At 43.4% G+C, this 12,511-nt stretch overlaps 1 protein-coding gene and 1 pseudogene across 2 annotated transcripts in view; both read right to left on the bottom strand.

Moving 5' to 3' along the window:
• Positions 1-12,511, bottom strand: part of Fam189a1 (family with sequence similarity 189 member A1) — a 409,697-nt gene that overhangs the window by 252,000 nt on the left and 145,186 nt on the right. The gene's annotated exons all lie outside the window — the stretch shown is intronic.
• On the bottom strand, positions 10,899-11,296 carry LOC101824217 (annotated as a pseudogene).

Here is a 12,511-nt window from a genome sequence, read left to right as displayed (position 1 = left end):
AGCCACAAGTCACCTTCAGATACTCTCGACGGCCTCTGCCATGTACAGGGGCTCCAGCCAGCCCTCGTTGGCTCTGACTGGCTGATTCCATCCGTCTTCTGAGCCAGCCAGTTCTCCTATGCTGACTTCATAGCCTTTGTGTAAGACCTTCAGTGCCTACTCTTCCCTACCTTCCTGCCTCACTGGGACACAGAGGACTCTATTTGGTCCCCAAATGTCACTCACTGCCTATGTCTACCTGAAAGCAAGACACTTCTAGGCCCAACAGGGGGTGGAGAGGACTGAATGCTTTACTGCAGGCTAGTAACATGAAGGGTGCCTTCCCTTCCAATCAAGGCAGTCAGCAGCCTGTGATGGCTACCTGCCCTCTCCAGTCCCGTCTCCCACCAAGCAATAGGCATTGGTCCATCTCCTGCAGAATGCCATGTCTGCTCCCTCAGCAATAGCCTTGGGTGACTGAGTTAGATAACCCCCTTCAGTCCTCATCGGCCCCCTGCCGATGGACAAACTGGTGTTCTGGCTCCCCTGGCTTCCCCACCACCCTCACCTCCACAGCCTCTCCTCAGCTGGTGCCTATCCTCCAGTGAGTCTCCTCCAGTCCTCTGTCTCCCTCCACACAGAGGTATCCTGGGAGAGCTCACACCCCTAATGCTCCAGCTCCACCCTTCAGCCTCTACATAACCCGGTCCAGGGGGATCTATCGAATGTTTGCCCAGTAGGCCAACCGTATCACTATGCACCCACACCCCACTCCTATGATCAACTGTTCCCTCAGCATCCTCTACCTCTACCACCCAGGTGTGTCTACCAGAACCCCAGCATCACCCCAGTTCCCCCGTCCTTTCCACACAAACCTCTAAGCAATTCCTGCCGTGGACCTTACTAACCACATCACAGCAGACTTTGCAGCCTTTCACACCTGGCTGTCACCATCCATGGGACTCCTATCCCAGGCCCACAGAGGTCATCCTGCTACTTTTGAACTTATTTTCTGTGCTGAACAATAGTTCCGCTGAAATGCAAATCTAACATCTCATTCCTCCTTTCCCATGACCTCTTCCTCCAGCCTCTAGCACCAAGAGCTAAGCAAACTTTTCTTTATAAGGTGATCAGCCTTGGGAGATTTGTTATACTAGCAGAAACAAGGAGGACACCTTTCTCTCTACACTGTGATCAGGACGTCATGCCCGTAAGTTCACACTACTGTCATCTTAGTGGCTCAATGGTAGCTCGCCCAGTGAAAATATGATTTACTCCCAGAGTCAGCTACGGTTAGTCTATGAGTGCCTGGACTCCCAAAGAAATGTAAGTAAAACCACACGAGTAAAGCCCCAGAGAGAAGCACACAGGAACAGGAGTTTGATTTAACCATTCTGATCCAAGTCTGTTTTATCACTGAGAGTCAGGCCCTCTCCAGGAAGACTGCCGCTTACAACTGTGCCTCTTCTTGCTACTGTTTTCAACTTTCTGAACTTGACACTTCATGAAAGCTGAGGGCCTCCCTTTCCCAATGCCTCCCTCCCCCTCCCCAGTGACCATGGACAGCAGTAAGACCCCACATTTTCCCAGCCCAGTAGCAATCCAGTTTTTCTTTCATCATTCAGTACTGACGATATGATGATGGAAACTGTCCATAACTAAGCCACGAGAGTATGACAATTAAAAGCATTTATAATACCCTTTAAAATCGAACTACTGTCCTTAACTGCAGCTAATTGCTTTGCTTTTTTCATCTGCCAATACTCACGGTGAGTTCTCCCACAGACCTGAGACCCTCCCACACACACCATGTTGGAGCAGACGACTATCCTGCTTGGGTGTGTCCTCACAGAGTCTCATGCCTTCTCCTTCTCATCTGGCTGTTCCCTGGCCTGTGACAGTACAGTTCCCAGGGTCCCCTTTCTTTGAATTCCATTCCCTTCTCTCCTGGTCTAAAGCATTTTTTTAAACCATTGACTTCTTTTTTCTTGACGATGTCTGTTTTTATACAGGCTCTCACTGTGTAGTCCAGGCTGTCCTGGAACTCACAATCTCACTCCCAAGCATTAGGAGTACTGATGCAAGCTCTGGGCTACTTCTTCTGCTATTTGTTTACTCCTTGGGACTACATTCTCCAAACACTTTCAGAGAAAGCATTCATGGATAGTTAAATTTTGAGGTCCTGCATCTCAAAAAACGAGAGACACAGACAGGTAGGAAACATGGTTCCTGACCAGAATGTTCTGAACTGCATGGTCTTAGGAGGGTTTAGGTTTTAATTCATTAAAGTGCCATTTAATTCATGGGCACTTGACCTGTGTGTGTTTGTAAGCTGTGTATATGTGAGTGCAGGGCTTGTATGTGCCATGACGGTGTGAGTGTGTGTCTAAGTGTGTGTACATGTATGAATGTGGGAATGTATTGTGCAAACATTTGTGAGTGTGTGCAGGTGTAAATGTGTGTGAATGTGTGTGAATGTGTGTGAGGAGTGTGTCTGAATGTGTGAACGTCTGTGTGTGTTTGTATGTGCATGTGTGAATGTGGATGTGTACTGTGCAAATGTCTGAGTGTGTGCAAGTGTGAATGTGTGTGAATGTCTGTGAGTGTGTGTGCAAGTGTGAATGTCTGTGTGTGAGTGTGCATGTGTGGGTGTGTCAGAGAACAATGTTTAGGAGCTGGTTCTCCTTCAAAAATAGGCTCTGGGTGGAACACAGGTTGCCAGGCTTGCGCATCAAATGTTTCGACCTGCAGAACCAGTGAGCCATCCCTCACTGGATTTTCTTTTGTGTTGTTTTGTTCTAGATGTAGTCTTAGTCCTGACCTCAGCTCCTAGAGCACTAGAAGTACAGATGTGCATCAGCACAGTAAAGACAGTAACCACCCCAGTGTCCCCATTGTGGCCAGACAGTAGTTCCTGCAGCATTCATGCCTTCATGCGCCTCACCCCACCATTTAGGAAGCTCAGCTGTGCTTGGGGCTGTGGGTCATATTTCCATTTCCTAGGAGACATGTCCATACTTCACTTCTATAGCTTCAAGAGAGCCTGGGTACCCAGAAGCACGGAGTCCCCCGAATTCTTTAGTAGTCTCTTGAGTTTGGACCAACAGTTCTTTCATTAAATCCCTCTCCCTCCCCCAAAAGTCGTGTTACCCTTTTTGAAAATTTTACAGATATATTCACTTTATTTCATGTGTGTGAGTGTTTTCATCTGCATGTTTGTGTGTGCAGGGCCAGTAGGAGTCTGAAGAGGACGTCAGATCCCCTGGACATGGATTTATGGCTTGTTGTGAGCCACCCTGTAGATGTTGGGAACTGAATCAAGTCCTCTTGAAGAAGAGCCAGTGCTCTTAGCCATGGAGCTCTATCTCCAGCACCTCCCATTAGTGTTTTTAATGTGGTGAATCAAACCAATTCAGAAAAAGAAATGGCCATCCTCATAGTATGGACTTTGCCCAGCTCAGTTAACTATCTCACTGATTACTCAAGTTATTTAATGTCTTTCAATAGAGTTTTACATTTCTCTTCATACACAATTGTCTAAATATTTTAAATGCTTTTATTTATTTTTGTCTATATATGTGGATGTGTGCATACGGGCATACCAGGACACATTCGTGGAGGGCAGGTGAGAATTGTAGACTTCAGTTCACTTTCCACCATGTGGGTTCCAGGGACCAAACTCAGGAGTCAGACTTGGCAGCAAGCGCTTTCACACACTGAGCCATATGGCCAGCTCCCAACATTTTAATCAGATTTATGCCGAGATATCTTATTTTTGTGCCATTTTAAATGATTCATTTTACATTTTTGGTCTGCTTCTAACATAAAAATATACCTGACTGGGTTTTGATAACTTGATCTTCCAGCTAATCTGCTGATAAACTAACACAAACTTCAAATATTTCAACATGTCTTATTGCATGTGTGTACACATGTATGTAAAGGTCAGTATGCATGTGAGGACCAAAGGTCAACACTGATACCTTCCTTAATCAATAACTCTCCATTATTTTTGGGTTTGGTTTTGGTTTCTAGGAGAGGTTTCTTACTAAGCCAGGAGCCCACTGGTTTGGCAAACTGGCTGGCCAGCCCAGGGATACTACTGTCTGCTTCTCCATGCTGAAATGACAGACATGTACCACCTCGGCTGGATTTTTATGCACCCATCATGGATGGAAGACAGGTCCCCATGCTTGCACAGCAAGTACTTATTCCACGGAGCCCTCTCTACAACCTCCTGTTGCTGATTTCAAAGGCAACATTTCACGTTTCTTTACAGAGAATGAAACAGTTCTACTAAGCTAATATTTTTCCTATAATAAGCTTTATTATGTTTTCCTAAAAATCTATCTATTATATATTGAGCTAGCAAATGCCACTGCTGACTTTCAATCTCTTCCCCATGAAGAATCACATCTCCTCTCCATCTTTGTGGCTGTTAATACTATTCTCTTTATTCTTACTCATTCTGACCAGGCTCCTCTATTATCTTAGATTTTTCAGACAGCGACTTTTACCTTATACTTTGGCCTTGTTGAGCCTCCTGCCTGTATCTGTTTTCCACTTTACTAATTTACCTTTGTATCTTTGTTGTCTTTAAGTTTACCGGCTTTCCTTCCCAAAGTTGACACGAGTGTTTACTCCAATCAATTTTAATCTTTCTTCTTAAGCACTTAAGGCTGTTGGTTTCCATCCTGACTTCTCATTTGACTAATGAGTCATTCAAACGTTTTTTTTTTAACTTTCCAAAGATGTTAGGGTCATTCATCTTTTAGTCATTGACTCATTTTTTTAACTATTTGTTTTATTTTTTTAGATGATAATACAATTACATCATTTCCCCCCTCCCTTTTCTCTCTCCATATTTTCCCATGTACCTCTCCTTGCTGTCTTTCAAATTCATGACCTGTTTTTCATTGATTGTTGTTACATGCATACATGTACATATGTATATATCACTAAATACATCAATACAACCTGCTCAGTCTATGTAAAGTCATTTGTATGTGTATTTTAAGGACTGACAGTTTGGTGTTGGATATACAACTGGGGTGCTCCTCCCTTAGGAAGTTAATTAAAGGAATTTGACATCTTTATATTCTTTTTTTTTTTTCAAAAATTTTGATACTCACTTTACAGATTCTATGCAATCAATGGGTTTTTTTTGTTTTTTTGTTTTTTGCTTTTCAAGACAGGGTTTCTCTGTATTGTTTTGGAGGCTGTCCTGGAACTCGCTCTGTAGACCAGGTTGGCCTCGAACTCGCAGAGATCCACCTGCCTCTGCCTCCTGAGTGCTGGGATTAAAGGCATGTGCCACCAACGCCCGGCTCAATGTTTTTTAAATTACATGTCTAATTGAGAATATCTCAACTTTGCATATTTCTGTGTAGTCAATTATATCAACTTTGATAACTGTGCTCATCACATGGTCATATCAGTTTAAATTTCTCTCTCAATGATCAGCCAATAAGGTGATACACAATATTCTCCTTTTGAGTATATCAAGCATGCTCCATCAACACTGGTGCTGGATGGCTACATCACAGGAATAATTGCAAATGGGAGTGAGAGTATCTCCAGGCATATGTACAGTAATTTAAATTTTTAAAAAGTAGCTTTTGGCCAAGCAGTGGCGGCGCACACCTTTAATCCCAGCACTCGGGAGGCAGAGGCAGGCAGATCTCTGTGAGTTCGAGGCCGGACTGGACCAACAGCCTCCAAAACAATACAGAGAAACCCTGTCTTGTAAAACCAAAAAAAAAAAAGTAGCTTTTGTGTGGTCATGACAGACCAGTAGGTGCGTATTGCCTTGAAAATATAATCCATGAGTACTTTCCATATAAATTTTCTCAGACCAAGATTGGATTTCTCTAACAACCCAAATCCAAAAGGAACATTATGAATAGAGGCAAAGACATGGGCACTCACTCTTCTTTAACTGCATTTCTGCAAAACTCTGTAATTCTATTTTTAATATTTGATTACACCATCAATGGGGCTGTATTCCACAAAAGCAATTATGTTTTCCTCTGGAAAAAAAAAAACAGAATGGAATAGCATGTGGCATACTAACAGCTGTAAGAATAGAAGCAAATTCAGAACATTTTAGAATAATGACTGGGATAATTTATTCCGAAATTACGGCAAACATGCTCTAAAGATGTGTCTGTTGTATGTGCTATGAGCCTAAGCTGTGTAGTGCGCAGGACAAGGATGTACAGCTGTGATGTAAATAATCACATGACTGAAACCCCCACATTTATACAGCATGCTGCCAGTAACAGCATTCCCCATGCAAGGAGACACTTGATAGAAAGGAAACATCCTTCCCCAAAGCTCTAAAAGTCATGAAGAAGAATCTTTCAGGAAACAGCAAACAGGTGGCCAACCTTTCCAGTGACCCAGAGGCCAGCCTCATGTATTACCCACAGCTTCAAGCTAAAAGCAGACACCACCTTGGGAGCCTGACTGTGACACAGGAATGTGATTTACTTTTATTGGTACACCATAGCTCACCTACCTGAGGACCATAAATAAGACACTACAGCACCTGGAGAGATGCAACTGCATTTGATACTTGCTTCTGAAAGACATTTTGTGGTTTTACAAGCCCTCCCTGTCCAGGGAGCACAGAGAAGTTCATATCTGTGTCCCTAGAAAGAAAAGGAGGAAAAGCTGGAGAAAATACGAAAATCAAGTCCCATAGGACACCAGCAGGAGCCTAAAATCTGGAGTTCTATAGCACCAAAAGACAGCCTGGGGGAGACCACAGCAGGGTCACAGGGTGGGACATGGGATTCAAGTACATTCATTTTTTTCACTGGGACGGTTTTCAAGCTTAAAGGTTCAGTTCTGCAATCTTAGCAGAATCCCACGGAAAAGCAACATGAAGAAAAGGATTGTAAGTAGAGCACACAAGAAGGTGAGCCGGTGACATGGCAGACATGGTCCCCAAAGGCCAGTAACACTGAGCCATCCTGCCCCTTACCAGGCTCCAGCCATCTCTGAGACAACACACACCTGCCTGAGAGTCCAGAAAGTGAAGTCAGGTAATCAATTTAAAAACAAGGTTTTTACTGTCATGTCCAACAAAACTGAGAGGATAAGCAAACTGATGAAAATAAGAATTTCACCAGAAATTATAATCTTAGAAAAATAGAAGTGAAACTGAAAACTTTAATTCCCTAGATGAATAATGTAACATGTGAGCTTAACAAAAATTAGACACAGCAGAGGCAGTTGTTACAAACTAGAAGATGGGGAATTTGAGACGTGGACCCACACATAGACAGGAAGTAAAGCACTAGGTTTAGGAGAGCAGCCCTCCACAGAGGCCCGGGTGCTCAGGATTCCGGCTCCATGCGTAGCACTGCAAAGATAAAGAAAGGCCCAGTGAAAACGCCTGAGTGGGCTGAGGTGGAAGTTCCGGATACAGAGAAAAAGGACAGTTTTTATTACCGTGGCAGCATCATGTCACCATGGCAACACTTCAGATCACTTCTACAGAGAACGGGTTTATTTAGCTCATGGGTCGGAGGAATCTGCTCTGTGACCAAGCAGCCACATTTCTTTGGTTTCTGCTAAGGCATCACACTGTGGCAGGAATATTCAAGAAAGAAACCACTCACCTCATCAGACAAAAGCAAAGAGAAAAAGAAGAGTGTGTGTCCCAGAAGACATAGTGTCAACTCCCAAGGTTTCTTTCACTTCCCAGCATGCCCCAGGAAACCAAGCACTAACCATATGGATGTCTGGGGACATTCAATGCCCCAACAGCAGTCACTATAACAAAATGTCTGAGGCAGGGTGGCTTTAAGGAGAAGAGAAGGTTACTTTGCTCCTAGTTGTAGAGGCACAAGCTCAAGGATTTGGTTGGTGATAGTTATCATGCTGACAGTAGAGCACATCATGTGACAAGAGACAAGTAGCTCATCTGTGTTCTGGTCTCTTCCTCTATGTATAAAGACACCAGTATCTTACTGTCTTAGAGACATCAGCTAACATAATGACCTTTGAAAAGCCTCTACAAGCCATACTCAAAACTAAATTTCTACACCCTCAGTGTCTCACAGGAGGCCAACATTCAACACCCCAAGCCTTGTGGGGTACTCTCAAGCCACATCCAAACTAGAAAAACAAAGGATATGAAAGGATGTCTGGTAATTTCTAAAACAACAAAAAATAGCAACAAATACTAAATCACTAAGAGAATGGGAAACATCTTAAAAGGAGCAAAGGAATGGACACACACACAAACACACACCTGCATACACACTCACACCTTCACACATTCATATACCTGCATTCACACAAACACACCTCTATGCTATCACATACACACTCACCTATGTAAACATACTTGCATGTACATATATACCTTCATGCACACTCATACCTTCGCACACACATACATATATATGCATATATATATACCTGTACACACATCCACACACACACCAGTACACACACACCTGCACATACACATAAATACACTCGCATACACACATACACATGAATGCACCCAAATACCTTCACACATACACATACCTACATGCACACCTACAAGGACACAAACACACTTCCATGTACACACACACCTGGACACACATGTTACACATATAACTTCACACACACATACACCTGCATGCACACTCATAACTTTACACATATACAAAACTGCACATACCTTCATATATGCAAACAAGCCTCCAAGTACACACACACCGGCACACACATGTGTGCATGTGCACACATACCTTCAAAGAAGTAACAAAGTTGGACAGACAACATCTGACACAAATGATGGGAAAATTTAAGTCTTGAAAGAAAATCTCCAGCCTAAAATTTTACACCCAAGAAAATTTTCTGTTAAAAAAATAAAAAGCAGCCGGGCGGTGGTGGCGCACACCTTTAATCCCAGCACTTGGGAGGCAGAGGCAGGCGGATCTCTGTGAGTTCGAGGCCAGGCTGGACCGACAGCCTCCAAAACAATACAGAGAAACCCTGTCTTGAAAAACCAAGAAAAATAAAATAAAATAAAAAGCAAAATAATGACCATTTTAGGCAATCAAAAAAGAACGTATCATCAGAAAACCTGCACTAAAGCAAAGCAGAATGACCCAGAGGAAAACTAGATAAACAGGAAGGAATAAAGATAGATGGAAGGAGTGAATGAACAGTAACTGTGCTAAAATTCTAGAAGTCTTGAAACAGACCCATTCTAACATGGCAAGAGTGGCAGAAAACAACATCAGCCTATGTATATCCCCAAGCAGACAGGACTCAGATGCAGGTCTACACCTGCCCTGTGTACACCCTAAAACTGACAGGACTCAGGTCTACATCAACTATGTGTACATTCCCGAGCACATAGGACTCAGGTCTACATCAGCCTGGGTACACCCCCAAGCACACAGGACTCAGGTCTACATCAGCCTGGGTACACCCCCAAGCACACAGGATTTAGATGCAGGTCTACATCATCTCTTTGTATAACCCCAAGCACACAGGACTCAAGTCTACATCAGCCCTGTGTACACCTCCAAGCACACAGGATTTAGATGCAGGTCTTCATCAGCCTGGGTACACCCCCAAGCACACAGGACTAGATGCAGGTCTAACAGGCTCCTTGGGAATTCAGGCTAATTAGTATACAAAGCAATTTGTCAGTCGACTGAAGACAGAGATATAACCAAAACAATCAGTGATGCCTGAGTTTTCTTGAGTGCTGCTTGGCAGGTTGACAGGGATGGAAAACCTTTCACAGCAGGAGATGTCCAAAATCTAAAGGTCAAGGGTCCACCACACAGAAGGGGAAGAGATCATGATGTACAGGGTGAGGGGAGTTACAGATGGGACTTCCATATCCAGTGGTCACTCACCAACGCTACAGTCATCGCCGGGTGAGAGCTCTGCAGTGCAGTGTTGGTGTCCAGTCTTATAGCCACAGGCACTATTTTATCAGTGGTCCATAGATGCTGGGGAGTGGGGTGGGGAGCATTTCATGGGGGAATTCATGAAGGATTTTAATAGGTAATATCTACTTAGGTTATATTTTAAAAGAATTATATGTATGAAGTTTTGAAATAGGTGCCAGGAGGCTTTCAAGCCAACAGGTCCCAGGTTGTTCTGAGGAAACTATTAACTAGGACCCTGAATTCAGAAACCATGTGGAAAGGCTTGGGTATGACTTGAGTGAATACCCAAAGGCTCACGTGGTGGGCTCTTGTCTTCAGTACAATGATGTTGAGGGCTGGGGCCTTGTGAAAGGTCTTTAGGTCAACTGGGGTCTGAACACGGAAGGAACTGTGGGACTCCAGTTTCTCGGGCTTCCATTCTTGAAAGGTGATCTTCCCTTTAAATACCTCAGGCCTCCTGTCCCTAACCACTATGAGGTGCTGCATTCAACAGGCCCTCGCCAGAGCCTTCACTCTGATATTTTGGATTTAAGTCTCTACAACCATGAGCTGAAGACCTCTTATCTTCAAAAGTACCCAGTCTCAGGTATTTTATTATAGCAATGAAAAACTAAGACACCACCTTTGTTCCAATTTCAGTAATGACCAGGTAGTGGGGGCTAGAATAAGTGAAGTGAAAGGAAAAGGTAACACGTTCTCTTTTTTCACCCTAAGGGTTCCACATGGCTATTACCCCCAAATTTCAAAATACAATGTCTGCGATGTTGGGATAATTGGCACCAATCAGCACTGCAACAATGAGTAAAAATGAACACTGAGACAGACCCATCATGCCTTCCACACTGCCACACCTCTGTATATGCATGTTCACACATATGTGCAGATGCATATCTACATGTGTGCATATGGAGGCCAGAGGTCAACCTCAGATGCCACCCACATTTGTTTTCTTTTCTTTTTCAAAGCTATTTTCAGGTTTATTGAAAATATGACAGAACAGACTCAAACGGCTCCACGTGGTGCTTTGACATTAATCCCAACTTAGGCTGAGTGACCTGCAGGTTGGAGAGACTGCGGAATTCCAGAAGCTTCAGCATTTCCCTGGTGTCAGGATCGACCTCAATGATCTCCTGGTCTAGGGCTGAGACCTCAGGAACATAATTATCTCTCCTCTCTCTTCCCCCTGCAACTTGATCGAGATGCCTCTCACGGGACATCTCTGAATCATGAGATGCATGACATAGCCGGCTGTCTTGTTGCCTGAGTTTCTTGCTGGGGATGATGGCGATGTCCTCGCACACATGCTTGTTGGTGTGGAAGTCATTGCCCAGGCGCGTGTAGTACTTCTCGATGATGACCCGGGCCGCTTTCTTCACAGTCTTGGTGTGCACGCAGCCCATGTTGATGGGTCCGGGTAAAAGAGCACATTTGTTTTCTTTTTGACAAGTCTTATTTCTTGCACGGAAACTGCCAAGTTTAGTGACTGGCCACTGAGGCCCAAGGATCACCGTCTCTCTACCTCCCCAGCATTGGAACTAGCATGAGCCATCTTCTTTTTAGATTAAATTAATTCAGGATGTTTCCCACCAAAATAAGGGAGCAAATCCAGAATAAGAAACAACTCAGTTCCAAAAGAAAAAAATGAGTCAACAGAATGTCAGTGATGATGTCAAGGAAGATTCCAGGAGGAAAGATGTGTGGCAAGCCTGGAGAGCTGCAAACCCAAGAGAATAAACAGAAATAACCTGCTAAAACTGACCTGGAACAAGATTCTAGTAAGAGACCATTGTCAAAGGAGGCCTTGATTAAACTAATGAAAAACAAAGGCAACTGCCAACTTCAAGAAAACAAAAAGTTAAGCAGCAGTCAGTCATACAACCAACCCAGTACACAAAGGCTCTATGTGAATAATGTGGGCATAGACATGGCAATGTAAACTCAGACACTGATTTAGCTCCTGCAGGTGAGGAAGAAGCCCAAGGGATAGTGGAGTAGAAAGTTAAGTGTTAATTATAAGTCACAACAATAGGCCCCAAATGGGTCATGGATGAGGGTACACATCTGTAAGTCCAGCTGCTTGGAGGCTGGAGAAGGATAACACTGTGGAATCTGGCCTGGGCACTGAAAGAGGAGGAGAGGGTGTCCAAGATGATGCTTAAAATCAATTAATCAAACATCAAGAAATCTGTATCCTACACAGGAATGTGATGTCCTGGTACCCATAAGAGTCAAAAGTAGTCACTTCTGGGCAAATTAGGATAGAGAACCACCATTGTGTCCTATTTGAGATCTGACTTTTAAAACTATGTTATTTTGTTAGATGACAAAACATTAAATTAAAAAGAATTAGACAAGAATGTGTTTTCCTTTCTAGTAGCATAAAACTTAAAATGCCCCAACCACATTAAGTAACAGTGGTATCTATAACAGCTGTGGGAAAACTGTTGGCCCCTTACGTTTTTTTTTTTAATACAAAGACAATTTATTCTCTTCAATTATGCCAGAATCCCTAAATCTTCCTATTTTTCATGGCACCATGGGGAAAAAAAGCTGATGTTTCTACACCCCCAAATACCAAAAGGATTAAGATCAGCTGGCTTCTCCAATTATCATTT

This window comes from Mesocricetus auratus, unplaced genomic scaffold (genome assembly GCF_017639785.1).
Source record: "Mesocricetus auratus isolate SY011 unplaced genomic scaffold, BCM_Maur_2.0 Super-Scaffold_4256, whole genome shotgun sequence".
Classification (NCBI taxonomy): Eukaryota; Metazoa; Chordata; class Mammalia; order Rodentia; family Cricetidae; genus Mesocricetus; species Mesocricetus auratus.
This window is presented reverse-complemented; position numbering and strand designations above follow the sequence as displayed.